At 45.0% G+C, this 13,796-nt stretch overlaps 1 long non-coding RNA gene across 2 annotated transcripts; it reads left to right on the plus strand.

The window, feature by feature from the left end:
- The first annotated feature begins 1,231 nt into the window (after positions 1-1,231).
- On the plus strand, positions 1,232-7,421 carry LOC107402821 (uncharacterized). 2 transcript variants are annotated; one of them, XR_006062772.2, is made up of 3 exons: positions 1,232-1,641; positions 4,734-4,903; positions 5,098-7,421. It is a non-coding gene; the product is annotated as an uncharacterized LOC107402821 (long non-coding RNA). The 2 variants fall into 2 exon arrangements; XR_013044031.1 differs by having other exon boundaries at positions 1,323-1,409.
- The last annotated feature ends 6,375 nt before the right edge of the window (positions 7,422-13,796 follow it).

Raw genomic sequence — 13,796 nt, forward strand, 5'->3', positions numbered from 1 at the left:
CGTGTATTTGTGTCTGTGGGTGCCTGAATTGGGCAGTAGAAGGCACCAGATCCCCGGGAGCTGGAATTGCAGGTTGTTAAAAGCCCTGAGATGTGGGTACCAGAAATTAAACTCAGGTCCTCTGCAAGAGCAGCAAAAAGTTTCCATTGTGCAGCCATCTCTGCAGGCCTGCAGGCTCCAGAAAAGGACCAAACCTGAGGTCATTATAATGCCTCATTTGGAGCAGTGCTAAGAGCTGTAACCACCCAAACAGTGTGACATTCACGTAAAAACAAGATTGTTCCCAGAAATAAACCTAACCATCTACAGCCAACTGCTTCTTGATAAAAGTACCAAAAACCATTATGGGAAAAATAACCCGCTTCAATAAACAGTGCTGAGGAAACTGTCTATCCACAAGAAATACAGAACTTCGACCCTATCTGTAATGCTGTGAAAACATCGACATGGACCCAATATCTAAATGCGAGGCTCAAAACATGAGACACTTCAAGGGACAGGCATAGACAATGGATTCAAGTGTGGCCTGAGATGTACAGGAAACAAAGGTGAAGACGAGATTACAAGGGAACCAAAAAGCATTCCAGAGCAGACAGATGGGAAGAAATCTTTGCCAATCACTCACTGGGTCAATGATGTGTAAGATCCTCAACAAAACAAATAATCCAATGTAAAACAAGGGGGAGGGGACAAATGATCGGATAGACACATTTCAAAATAAATGCAAATGGCCAGCAAATATTTTTTTAAAACGATCAGTATCATTACCCATAAGGAAAAAGTAAAATAAATCCAAATTGCAATATGAAATGTCAGCCCAGTTACAATACCTATAATGCCCCCAAATCAGTTTAAGTAAAATCGGTGTTGCCAATGAAATGGAAAAAATAGGAATTCCATACATTGTTGGTGAATATGCAAATTTGCCTTGCCTCTAAGGACCATGGAGTCGTTTCAGGTCGCTAGGCCTACTTACTCCCCAAAGGAATGCAAGCCCCGCCCACCACAGTGCCAGCCCCACCCACCACCAGCCTGGCCCCTCCCTCCATCCATCCTTCTACGTTATAGCCCCGCCCCAAGCGATGGTGAAGAGAGTGGCAAAGTGGACCCGCCCAGCTGCTGACACTGTCTCAACAGGTCGGCTCCGCTCACTACATCCTATAGGCTGGCTGCTCCTGCCTGGCTCGCCAAGTGGGCGTGGCCTATGGAAATTAGGGCGGAGTCTACCGACAGAGAAGTGGGTCTGGAAACTGGGAGAGTAGAGGGGGTGGGTCGGCCTGGGGTGGGCGTGGCAGTAGGAGTGACGGACGGCGTGAGGGGCGGGGTCTGGGGATGGATGTCAGCCAAGGTGGTTGGAAGGGGTTGGAGGCAGTTGAAGAGGGACAGTCTTCTCTAGCTGTTGTCCTGAGGTGAGCACCCAAGCAGAAGCTCTTGGATTCCCGGGAGATAAAGGGATGCTGGGAACTGGGCGGTTACGGCGGTTGGACTCCTGGCTGCGGGTTTGGGCTCCTGGTTGGAAGATGGACGGAAGGACCAGGACGGCCTCCCCGGTTTCAGTGAGCATAAGGATTTGAACTACTGGACCATGGTGACCCCATTCCTGGTACCGACAGCCACTTGCCAGGAAGGCTGGGGCTAATGGTTAGCTCCCTGTGCTTAGATTCCCACATTTCGTGGAGAATATTTTTCCCTGTTACCGAATCAGTTATGGAGGAGGTTGCATTTGATAGCAGCATGCTCAAGTGTCTTGTACAGTCATGGTGATAATGAATTTGCTCTCAACCCGGAGCTAATAGGGAGCTTCCCATGTGAAAGTTCACTTGATCAAATTGCCTCACCAACTCTTCGTGGAAAGTATTAATTTTCACTGTGTAGGTGAAGAGAGGAAGGCTTAGTTTCCCCAACACTCTGCAGTAAGAGCAGAATCAAACCATGTACTTAGGGATTGTAGGGGTGGCTCAGTGGTTAAGAATACTGGCTGCTCTTCCCCAGGGCCTGGGTTCAATTCTCAACAGCTCCAGTTGCAGGGCATCTGATGCTTGGGAAAAAATCTTACTTAAGCTGAAGCCATGAATGCCATCTAAGGGGCCATCACTTGGTGCTACAGTTGAGCTCCAGAGCCCAGGGTTTCTTTTGCTCATAACATACTGCAGAACCAACTCCCAATTTGAGCAATATGCCAAGCTTTATTCCTTAAATCCAATACAGACACTGACCGATTCCAGCAATCAGTTTCACTAATGGGCCTTTTACTAATACAGCTCAATTTCTCTTATCCTTAAGTAATATTTTTAAACTATAAGAAAGCCCTTAAAAGATCAAGGGAAGCTGGTTAGTAACCAACACAGACAAAACTCCCCAAACAGAAGTGGAGTGGAGGCAAATTGTGTGATCTGTTCAACAATTTGCCTCTTCACGACTTCTCAAATTGTCAGTGGTAAAAGCTGAGTTTGCTTGGTTTTCACCTTCCTATCCACTGTAGAGTAATAGTTTTGTAAAAGACTCTAAGAACATAGGCCTTCACATCTGGAACTGTTTTCTCTCCACTGTCAGTAACAGGGCACCTGGGAACTTTGACTACAGACCAGGCCCCAGCTACTCACTCTAATGAAGTACAGATGGTAGAGTTAATGTTAGGAGTTTATAATGCAGCGTATTTTAAGTCCTTGGGTAGTGCAGAGGCAACGCAGTCTCTTTCCTAGCTGTGTCTTGGTAGCCCCAGTCCTGACTGCAAAGGAAAGTCCCAAACTAGCCCCTTAATTGGCATAATTGTTGGCACACACCCCTTCCGATGAGTCAATGAGTGGTCATTGTAGGGGTGTGATGCTGGGACTTAGTTTACAGCAGGTCTCCCCTCTGATGGCCACTGACAGGTCCTCTGGGATATTCTCACCCGGGAAGCCAGTTAACACCAAAGAGTACTGACTTAAGGTATCGGCACCATCCACACTCTACCCCCCCACCCCCTTCCTTCCTCCTGGGAGTCAGCCTGCCTGCAGGCTCTTGCTATAAACCTCGCTCCATAAAGGAGTTTGCTACTTCATCCTTTACCACATGGGCTCCAACTCTTCAGAGACACTGCGTGCAGTTTGTCTCTGGGACTCTCCCTGGAGGCTCCACTATGCTGGTACCTCTCTGTCTGTTCATGTTGTTAATAACTATTCTAATAAAGTCCTTAGTGTCTGGTAATCCTCAGTGTCCTCCAGACCAACCTCTCCTCCCAGCCAAAACCCATCGGCTTGCAGAAACCAGTAAGTGGTGAACAAAACACCTAGGAGTATGTGTCCTTGACCCACATTTGGGACTTCAAGTTCCTAGGCCCAAAGGAGTCATTTCCCTTGTTTCCTGGAGTGTTGAGTAAGACATGTGTAAGGTCTCCAGGTCCTGTAATTACCTTCCTCCATCAGAAATGGCATCTCCTCTGTTGAGTAGCACAGGATTGACCTAGAAGATACACCCTTTGTCTAGTAGCATCTGGAATGTTTTGTGGTAGATGCTCACTTTTATCCACAGAGCACTGTGGCAGAGTCAGTTTCAGGTACACAGAAGCCAGGTTATGCAGGTTGTTGGTCTTCCTCGGAACATGCATTTGCCAGACTCCATGTCCTGGTCCTTGACAGAGGTTATGACAGTTCACCTAGGCCTAGTGATGAAGCTCAGAGAGAGGACATGGGAAGAACGATTTCAGGTGGAGGGAAAAGACTTTGTGAACTTTCTCCAGGACTGTACTGCTTAGATTTGATCAACTTGACACAAATGAGAGTTACCTGGGAAGCTGGAACTTCAATTGAGAAATTGCCTCCATCAGACTGATCTGTGGGCATGTCTGTCAGGCACTTTCTTGATTAATGGTTGATGGAGAAGGGCCCAGCTCACTGTCATCCCTGGGCAGGTGGTCCTGGGTTGTATAAGAAAGCAGGCTGAGACAGGTGATGATGGCACATGCCTTTAATCCCAGCACTCGGGAGGCTGAGCCAAGCAGATATCTGTGAGTTCAAGGCCAGCCTGGTTTATGGAGCGAGATCCAGGACAGGCACCAAAACTACACAGAGAAACCCTGTTTTGAAAAACAAAAACAAAAATAAATAAATAAATAAATAAATAAGAAAGGAAGGAAGGAAGGAAGGAAGGAAGGAAGGAAGGAAGGAAGGAAGGAAGGAAGAAAGAAAGAAAGAAAGAAAGAAAGAAAGAAAGAAAGAAAGAAAGAAAGGAAGAAAGGAAGAAAGGAAGAAAGGAAGAAAGGAAGAAAGAAAGAAAAGGAAGAAAAGAAAGAAAAGAAAGGAAGAAAGCAGGCTGAGCAAGCCATGGAAAGCAAGCCAGTAAGCAGCCCTCCTCCATAGGCCCTGCTTCCGATCTTGCTTTAGTCTCCTGGCCTGCTTGAGTTCCTTGGCTTCCTTTGATGGGAAATTGTAACTGTAAGCCAAATAAACCCCTTCCTCCTTGGGTTGTTTTTTGGTCATGGAGTTTATCCCAACAGACTGTAAACTGGAACACAGACTCAGTTTGTTCAATTAGTCCGTTTTTTAGAAAGCCTCTACTCTCCTGGGCATTCACTTTATCATAAGCCAAGATTTCTGCTTCTGGCAAATGCATTTCTCTTGTGGCATCCTCAGTGAGCTGGGCATAGCAGAAGGCAGAGGCTCCTGTGAACATAGCTTATTGGTACTTTTGTTTCCTTGTGGGTCTGTTCCTGCTACTTGATTTTAATCATTTACATCTTTAATGGTCTGCAGAACATTTCCCTGGACACCTAAGGAGGCCTCTACCCTGTCTTCTCTGTGGAAGATTCCATGGTCCACTTTGGAGAGCTCTGTCTTCTTGTGTCTGCGAAGCTTTGATGGAGTAGGAAAGCATGTGATCTCCCAGGAGAACTTGAGCAGCGTCTGAACTGCCTTCCACTTTGGTGAGCCCTTGAGTCCCTTGTGTATTTAGAGACACTCAGGCCACAGAGGGCGCTGGATGCAGGGCCTCTCAGCAGTGATAGCCTTTGCCAAGTAGAAGCACTTCACACAAGTAAGGGTGTAGAGCACAAACTGAAAGACTCTGTCCCCACACATCCCCCACTCTGATTTTTTGCTTTTGTTTTTTTTTTTTCAGAGAAGCGTTTTCTTGGAACTTGCCCTTTTGAGGGTGAAGCCTGGCATGTTTAACCTTGTCTGGTCTCTGACTTGCTTTCCCATGGCTTTTACCGAGGCTCCGTTGAACACTCGTCACATACAGGAGCCGACTATGACTTGCTCTGTCTTTGCAATAGCAGCATGATTTCCTGGTGATTGTAAGACATCTCTCCAGTGTCATTACCCGCCTGGGAAGGTCCCTTGAGAATCACATTCACAGCAGTAGTCAGACATCCTTCTCCAGCCATGTGAAGGTTTTGTTCTTCCCCACACCAACGCTTGCTTGCTTCCTTCCTGTCTTCTTATACTATTCTTCCGGTTTAGCAAGAAATCCACTGGGGTCTGCTTAAAGGGTAAAGGAATTTATTAGGAAAGAAAACTCTCTAAACAGAATAGGAGAATCGTCATAGGGTCCTGGAATGGTGAGGTACTATCCTCTGCTGCTCCAGCCACCTGAGTCTGTCCGCACCATCCAAGCCCACGTGGGAGAGTAGAGACCAGGGTACATGTGTCTCAGGTCTTACGGGTGGCCCAGAGGCCATTCCCCAGGGGCAGGTACTTCAAGGTCATATGTAACATGAATTGCTAAATGGTCTTAATAGAAAACCTGGAGCCAAATATCGAGGTGAAGGCTGAAAGATCAGAGAAGCAGAACAAGCCACAGCCAACCTCACCTTGCCAACTCCTTAGCAGATCCTGTTTCCACGAATCCTCAGACTGAAAGCCTCTGAGTCCTCAGCCTTGAGGGTCTCAGTTGAATGGCTTCTCAGTTCCTGTCTCCTCAGGCCTTATATACTGTTCTCCACCCAGCCATGTCACTTCCTGGGATTAAAGGCGTGTGTGCTTCCCAAGCAAAGACACGAGATCTCAAGTGCCAGGATTAAAGGTGCGTGCCACCACACCTGGCTCTGTTCCCAGTGTGGCCTTGAACTCACAGAGATCCAGACTGATCTCTGCCTCCCGAGTGATAGGATTAAGGGTGTGTGCCACCACTGTCTGGCCTCATGTCTAATCTAGTGGCTGGTTCTGTCCTCTGATCCCCTGGCAAGCTTTATTAGGGCACACAATATATTGGGATATACAATATATAACCACAGTCATAGATAGAACAGATATCCACTACATTCTAATTATATCACATCAGGGTTTTTCTGTTCTTCAAGCTTCCTTCCTGTCTTAGATGATTTAGGGTTGGCAGCCATGAGTTCTTTCTTAGAATATGTTGAAGGTGTGATTTTAGATGCATTAGAGTGTGTATAAGGGACAGTGGTCATGGGGATACATTCACTTGAATCCACAGGGAAAGCTGATGTGTGATGTCCTATTTTTTTTCCAAATGTCCCAGCAGGTTGTATAGCCGGGGAAATATAATCTTTCTAAAGTCATTGCCATTCTCGCTACCAGCGATAGCTATAACATTACACTTGGAATCCGAAATGTCATGATACATGTTGATGAAACATTGTGACGGGAGCATGCTTCCATTGTGAGCCATTTCTGAGGTCTCTGCTGGAGAATGCGAGGGCTGCCTGAAACACGGCGAAGGAGCTCGGAAAGTGGCAGCTTCTTCAGCAGTTGTCGCACTGGGCACTACCATTTTGCCAGGAAATACTTTTGTGTGTGTCTGTGTGTGTGCAAACATGTTCACATGTGGATGTGCTCCATGTGCACATATGTGTGACTCCTTATGCCAGATGTTGACATTAGGTGTCTTCCATTGTTCTTTTCTATCTTTTGTGGCTCACTGATTGGCTAGGTCAGCTGGCCAATGAGCTGTGGTGATCTACTTATCTTTACACCCCCATCTCTAGGGTCACAGATTTGCATGACCATATCCATTGTCATGTAGGTGTTAGGATTCAAACTCGGGTCATTTTTACTTCCATGGCAGGCATTTATTTCTCACTAAACCATCTCTCCAGCCTCAGAAACTAATCCTCATCTCTTATGGGAGTCTATGGATCATGTTTTCTGTTGTGTAGCAGTTCCCTTCATAAGCACATTGAGACTTAGAAAGTTCTAAAGGGAGACTGGATTAGACTCAGGAAGGAGCTCACAAGAAAGTCTTAGGAAGTTCCTGAAATTGACCAGCCGCACAAAGTTCCCCTTCCCTAAGCTTAGATGACTGCTGAGGCAGCTCACACAAGCGGCCTCTGAAAGACTTTCTGGCCTGGAGATGCCTGTAAGTCATACAGAAAGCTTCAGGGCTTCCTACTGGGGTGGGCTTGCAGTGACATTCCCACTCCTGTAACTCATTCCCCATACTCATGTATGTAACCCCAATAAACTAATTCGTTCACCACATTTGGTGCATGTTTGTTGATTACTGTTCACATTCCCTTCCTCCCAGTGCCCGGTGTTGAAGAGAGGACTAAGTTTTAAGATGGCTGAGTAACTGTTCTCTTCTGTGGGGCAGGTCTTGAGGGCTGCAGGTTCTACCCCTAGTGTTTTTTTTTTTTTTTTGTTTTTTTTTTTTATTTTTGGATAGGCTGCTGCCATTTGTGCTGATGAGCACTATGTAAGGGGCGGCCCCTGGCTGGTCCTCTCCTGCTCTCTGGAGTGGCTCTCCATTCTTGGGTGGCATGCCTTGAGTCAGCTCTGGTCTGATCCTCACTGGTAGAGCATACATACCTCAATGGTAGAGGTTGCAGTCCACCGTGCATGGAAGGCCAAATCAGAGTACTTTGTTTTGGCTAGCACCCAGACAGACTCTTGGTGCCAAAGCGTGAGCATACAGTGTTCTTAAAAAGACCACAACTACATCAATCTTAGATAAGGGTCAGAGTAACCTTGCAACATCTATTTTGGCAGGACGTAATTTCAGACACATGGTAAATTTTTTTACTTATATCTTTTCCTGTGATTTTTATATTTGGTTTGTTGAAATGGTTATTTTGGTTAATGCATCTGGACCATGGTCAGAGTCATGGACAATCCCAGATGTGTTAACCAAGGTCTATGTGCAGGGTTGGGGGCAGGGTCGAAAAGTTTCTAAGTAGACACAAAATGAGTCAGGACAAAATGACAGTGACTTAGTCACTTCAGCTTCCCCAGCCTCCCATGCTGGTGGGGTCTGCAAGTCTGGCCACTTTTCCCTGAGCCAGAGCTCCTGCCCTGAGTTTGGGAACTCAAGGCCTGTCCTTGGTCAGTTCTGATTTCTCTGGATGCAGGACTTCCACTAGCCTGACTCTTTCTGAACAGTGGACTCTGCACCCTTGTCCTGTCTTGGGAAAAGAGGGTCCCCAGAGGAGTGCTGACAGAAAAGCCACTGTCCTCTGCTGGATGGACCTGAGATTCTGTCCAGTGGTGGGCCCAGGGAAATCAACTTTGATGGTGATTCAGCTTCAAATCAGCATCCTCTGCTGCCCTCTTGTGATGGGTGCTGGGAAGCACAACATTGTTAAAATGAGACAGCTATTGAAGATAAAGCTGGTGTATAAGGACCTGGACCTCAACTGCATATAAAATGGAAAAAAGCTGATCTCAGAACCCTAGAAGAGAGATGTGGCTACCAATGGGCCTGGGAAACGAGGGAGAAGGAGTTGTGGGGTTGGTCTATAGGTACTAAGAATTAGGAGGAATTAAGTTAATGATGCAGATTTCAAAATAGCTAGAATTTAGCTTGAATGTCCTTAACCCAAAGACATTCACGTTTTGCATGATGAATATGTTAATCATTCTGATCATCACAAAATGGACATGAATTTAAACATCCTGTGTCAATCGGGAATGAAGTAAAAGGAAAGGTTCAAAATAAATCCAGGGCCCCCCTGTTCTTGCCTGGCTACTGTAGCTGCTGTGGCAAGTCTTACCACAAACTTACCAGTGGAAAGTAAACGGTGAGAATTTTCCGGGGCAGCCTGCACACACAGTGTAAAATGTTACAAGGTGGCAGAGCCATCACTAAGAGTGAATAACTGTCAGGTCCAAGTTCACAAACAGTGAAACAATGCCTAGAAGATAGTTAAAACACTGGGCAAATGGCCTTTTCAGAATTCTGTTTACCCTGCCAGCATTGGGAGTATGACTGAACACTGGCATGCAGCCGGACATTCTCCTGTAATTGCTTTATTACATTTGGACTGGCACATACCTATCTGCCTAGTTACATCTATGAAAGGACTTTTAAAATACATTGTAAAAACCTTGCGAACACCAGCAAGCTTCCCCCCAAGTATCTTAGCATACATGCTATTCCCTCTGGTTGAATGTTATTGCAGAGTCGTCCCCCGCCCCCAGAGGTAACATGTACATGTAAGGAAATGCATAGATCTTAATCTTAAGTGAAGATCACTGAGTGTTGAGTGGCATACATCCCCAGTCGCCGGTCACTGTACCCTCTTGGGCTTCTGATAATATCTCTCATCATGACCCACCTTTAGTTTGGGGTGTTTCAATACGTAAGTGGTCATGTTGCTTGTTTAATTTTCCTTTCCCTAATGACTCACCATGTTATTTATTTATTTATTTATTTATTTATTTTGGTTTTTCGAGACAGGGTTTCTCTGTGTAGCTTTGCGCCTTTCCTGAATCTTACTCTGAAGACCAGGCTGGCCTTGAACTCACAGAAATCCACCTGGCTCTGCCTCCCGAGTGCTGGGATTAAAGGCATGCGCCACCACTGCCCGGCTCCCGTGTTACCTTTTTTCCCATGGGTTGTTGTTTGTTTGTTTGTTTGTTTTTGACAATCTGTGTATCTTCTTTAAAAGTGAGATGTGATTTTAATTTAAAAATCTGTTGTGAGCCGGGCAGTGGTGGCGCACACCTTTAATCCCAGCACTCGGGAGGCAGAGGCAGGTGGATCTCTGTGAGTTCGAGGCTAGCCTGGTCTACAAAAGTGAGATCCAGGACAGCCAGGAGCTACACAGAGGAACCCTGTCTCAAACCCCAACCCCCCAAATAATCTGTTGTTTCAGATATTAACTGTAGGGTTCTATTAGACATGCCCATGCCTGCCCAGTGAGCTCTGATTATACTCACCCCACTATATATTTTGCTATATCCCCTTCTTGCTAGTCCACCTTTTAGTCTCACATCATTCTGTACTATTAGGGAAAGCATATGACACCTGTGTTTGTAGGACTGGCCACACAGCGCCATCTCCAATCCTCCAATTGCCACAAATGACACTTTTGTTCTTGTGACTGAATTAAATGCCATCATATATACAAACCACATTTTTATCCATTCTTATGTCACAGGACACCCAGGCTGATTCTGACTTGGCTATTAGGAAGAATGTAGGATAAACACGGCCATGCAGGCATCTCCGGGCACAAACCCAGAAGTGGGATGGTTGGATCATATGGAAACTGACTGCCATAGTGCTGGACTAATTGATTTTTACCAAAAATGCATGCAGGCATCTCACCCTGCTGCATCCTGTCAGAATTGGTGTGCTTTCTTTACCACAGTTGCTCTGACCAGGGTGAGCCAGAGTCATCTGAATGTGGTGTTTGTTTGCATTTTCCTAGTGGATAAAGTCAGTGAGCAGTGTGTGTGTGTGTGTGTGTGTGTGTGTGTGTGTGTGTGTGTGTGTGTGTGTATTGAATGAGACCCCCCACCCTGCCCCAGCGGGCTCATATGTTTGATTACATGGTCTCCAGTGGTGGACTGTTGGGGGAGAATTAGGAGGTGCAGTCTTCTTGGGGGAATTGAATCCTTGGGGTTGGGGGACTTTGGGGTTTCCAAAGATTCCTGCCATTGCCAGTGGTCTACTCCTGCTTGTGGCTTAATATGCAAGCTCTCAACTGTCCCTGCCACCATGGTGGCCTTTGCTCTGCCACCATGGGCACTAACCCTCTGGGACCATACAGTAATGCTTTCTTTTATAAGTTGCCCTGGTCAATGTTTTATCACAATGGAAAAGTAACTAACACACTGACCATATAGACTTCATCATTTGAAAAGTGCTCAATTCCTTTGCCTTTTTATTCATTGAAATGTTTGCGTGTGGAGTTTTGGAATCCTTTACACAATGCAGACTGCTCCTGTCAGGAGACCACATAGCAGGGCTCCTCTGCCTCTCTGTGAGTCTCTTCAGGCCTCCGCCTGCTCCGCGTTGTGGGAACTTTTCGGTCTGAAGTCATCCCACTTCTCTATGCCTGGCTTCCCGAGCTACCGCAGCTCTTTTCAGGAACTACTTGTCTGCCTGGATTTGAAGGTTTAGCGATGTTTAGCTCCAGTATTTCGATTTCACGCCATACACTAAGGTCTTTGGTCCATTTTTAGTTGATTCTTTTTAACGGCGTGAGTGATAAGGACATAGTTTCATTTCTGTACAGGTGGATATCCAATTTTCTCCACATTCTTTGTTGGAGAAGCCATCTTTTCTCCAAGGTACATTTTTTTTTTGTCATCTTTGTTGAAACTCAGGTAGCTATTACTGTGTGGGTTTATTTCTGTGTCTTCCATTGCATCCTGCAGCTCTGTGTATCTATTGTGGTGCCAGGACCATGTTTTGTTTTTTTACTTGGGTTCCACCGCATGGTTTGGAATTGGGTTTTACAGTGCTATCAGCACTGTTCATCCTGCACAAGATTGCTCCGGCTATTTGAAGTCTTTTTGTTTCCATGGGAATTTCAGACTTGTTTTTCTATTTCTGTGGAAAATGTCACTGGAGTTTTGATGAGGGGGACTTGAGTTTGTGTGTTGCTTTTCATAAACTTTGTGTCTCGGAGTATATCAGAGTCTTGAGCCCACATTAAGAAATTAGCTTGTCTCTTACCAAGTTTTTTTAAAATTGTATTGCATTTCCCTCTCTCTCTCCGTGTGTGTGTGTGTGTGTGTGTGTGTGTGTGTGTGTGTGTGTGTGTACGAGTATGCGTGCGCGCGCCATAGTGCACTTGTGGAGGTCAGAGGACAATTTGTTGAGTATTGGTTCTTTCTTTCCGTCACATGGGTCCTGGGAATGGAATTCAGCCTTGGGAGCAAGCTCCTTTACACACTGAGCGATCTTGCCAGACAATTGCTGAATACTTTATGCTTCCGGAGTACTAGTCCTTTGTCAAATAAAATTTACAGAGGTTTTTTTTTTTCCTCTCAACCTGTAGTGTGCTCAGTTGACTTCTTAATATTCCCTTGGGCTAAGTAGCTGTCTATGACTGTCCTCAAGTCTAATTTCAATCTTGTGTATCTTGTTTGTTTCTAAGAAAAGTACTCTGTGCATTTGTTTGTTATCTTGAGATGGTTTTGCTATGGAGTCTCAGACTCACCTGATACCCAGGATCTTCTGCCTTAGCTCCCGAAGGCTGCTGTTTCAGACCCCTCTCTCCATACTGGTCTTTCTCTGTGGTATTTGCTGAAAGTCCCAGGATTGGCAGTTTGATTAGCTCTATCGACCATTGTGAAAATTCTAGTCTGTAATGCCAGGGGTCCAGTTTTACTTTTTCTCTTCCTTTTCTAAATTAATCCATGTGGATACCCACTTGTTCTAATGTTACCCATTGTCCACTTGGTTGTTAGGACCCACGAAGTGACATGTCAGTGGCACCCTCCTGGCCTGTTACCCCAACATGCTTAATGTTATTTTCAGCAAACTATTTTGGAAGTTAAAGTTTTATAGTAAGTAATGAATTTATTCACTCAAGGCCCCTTTCTTCTTATTTGGTAAGATTACATATTCTAGCTCTTTTGTATTAATGTATGAATTTTGTAACTAGTTTGTCAGTTTCTACCAAGAATAGTTTTGATGCTACAGTTGGGATTATATTGAACTGGAGATGTATTTGTGAGGAATTTATATGTCACTTGTCTTTCATTCCCAAACATGGCACAATGTAGATGTATTTAGATTTTTAACTTCTATACAAACAGTTTTAACATATCATGTTAAAACTATTCAGAAAGTGTTTTACTCTTTGCTACTGTAGTAAAAAGGAAGTTTTAAAACTTTATTCTCTGCTGCAAACATAAAAACTTACTTTACATAATGATCAATATGCCATGACCTTGTTAAATTATTAAAAGGAAGATGTGTGAGGATTTCCTCTATCTAATCAAATAAATTGCAAAAAGATCATTTTACTTTTTCTGAAGATTGAGCCTGGGTTTCATTTGTGCCAGGCAGGAAGGTGTGCTTCTGCTGACATGTAGACCTTCGATTTCCTAACCCTTATCTTCCACGGCTTCCAGTGTGCATATGTGTGTGCGTGTATGTGTGTGTGTGCATGTGTGTGTGTTAGGAAGGAAGGTGTGTTTCTGCTGACATCTACACCCTTGATTTCCTAATCCTTGCCTTTTGCAGCTTCTAGTGTGTATATATGTGCATCTGGATGTGCATGTGTGAATGGTGCTGTGCCAGCTTTCGATGTGGTTGCTACAGACTCAGGTCCACATGCTTGCACATGGTCACAGCAAACACGTGAGTCGCTGAACCCCGCTCTCCTTTTTACTCTTATTGCTTTTGCTTTTTGCTTAGAATATATAGTAAAAGGTTGAATTTTTTTTAAAAGAAAGAACATTTATTGAACTTTGTCGAAATATTTTTTTTGTATTTATGGGAAGTTTCATACATATGTAAAAGTTGTCCTATCATATGTGGCTGAAATCCTGCCTAGGCAAGAACTGACACCAGCAAAGGTTATGAGGTGGTGGGTGCTATCCCCCAATCTCCCTCCCCAGTCACCCTTCACTATGATGACAGGACCTTGTCAGGGCTGGGCTCAGACACACGCCTTT

The sequence above is a fragment of the Peromyscus maniculatus genome, chromosome 13 (genome assembly GCF_049852395.1).
Source record: "Peromyscus maniculatus bairdii isolate BWxNUB_F1_BW_parent chromosome 13, HU_Pman_BW_mat_3.1, whole genome shotgun sequence".
NCBI lineage: Eukaryota > Metazoa > Chordata > Mammalia > Rodentia > Cricetidae > Peromyscus > Peromyscus maniculatus.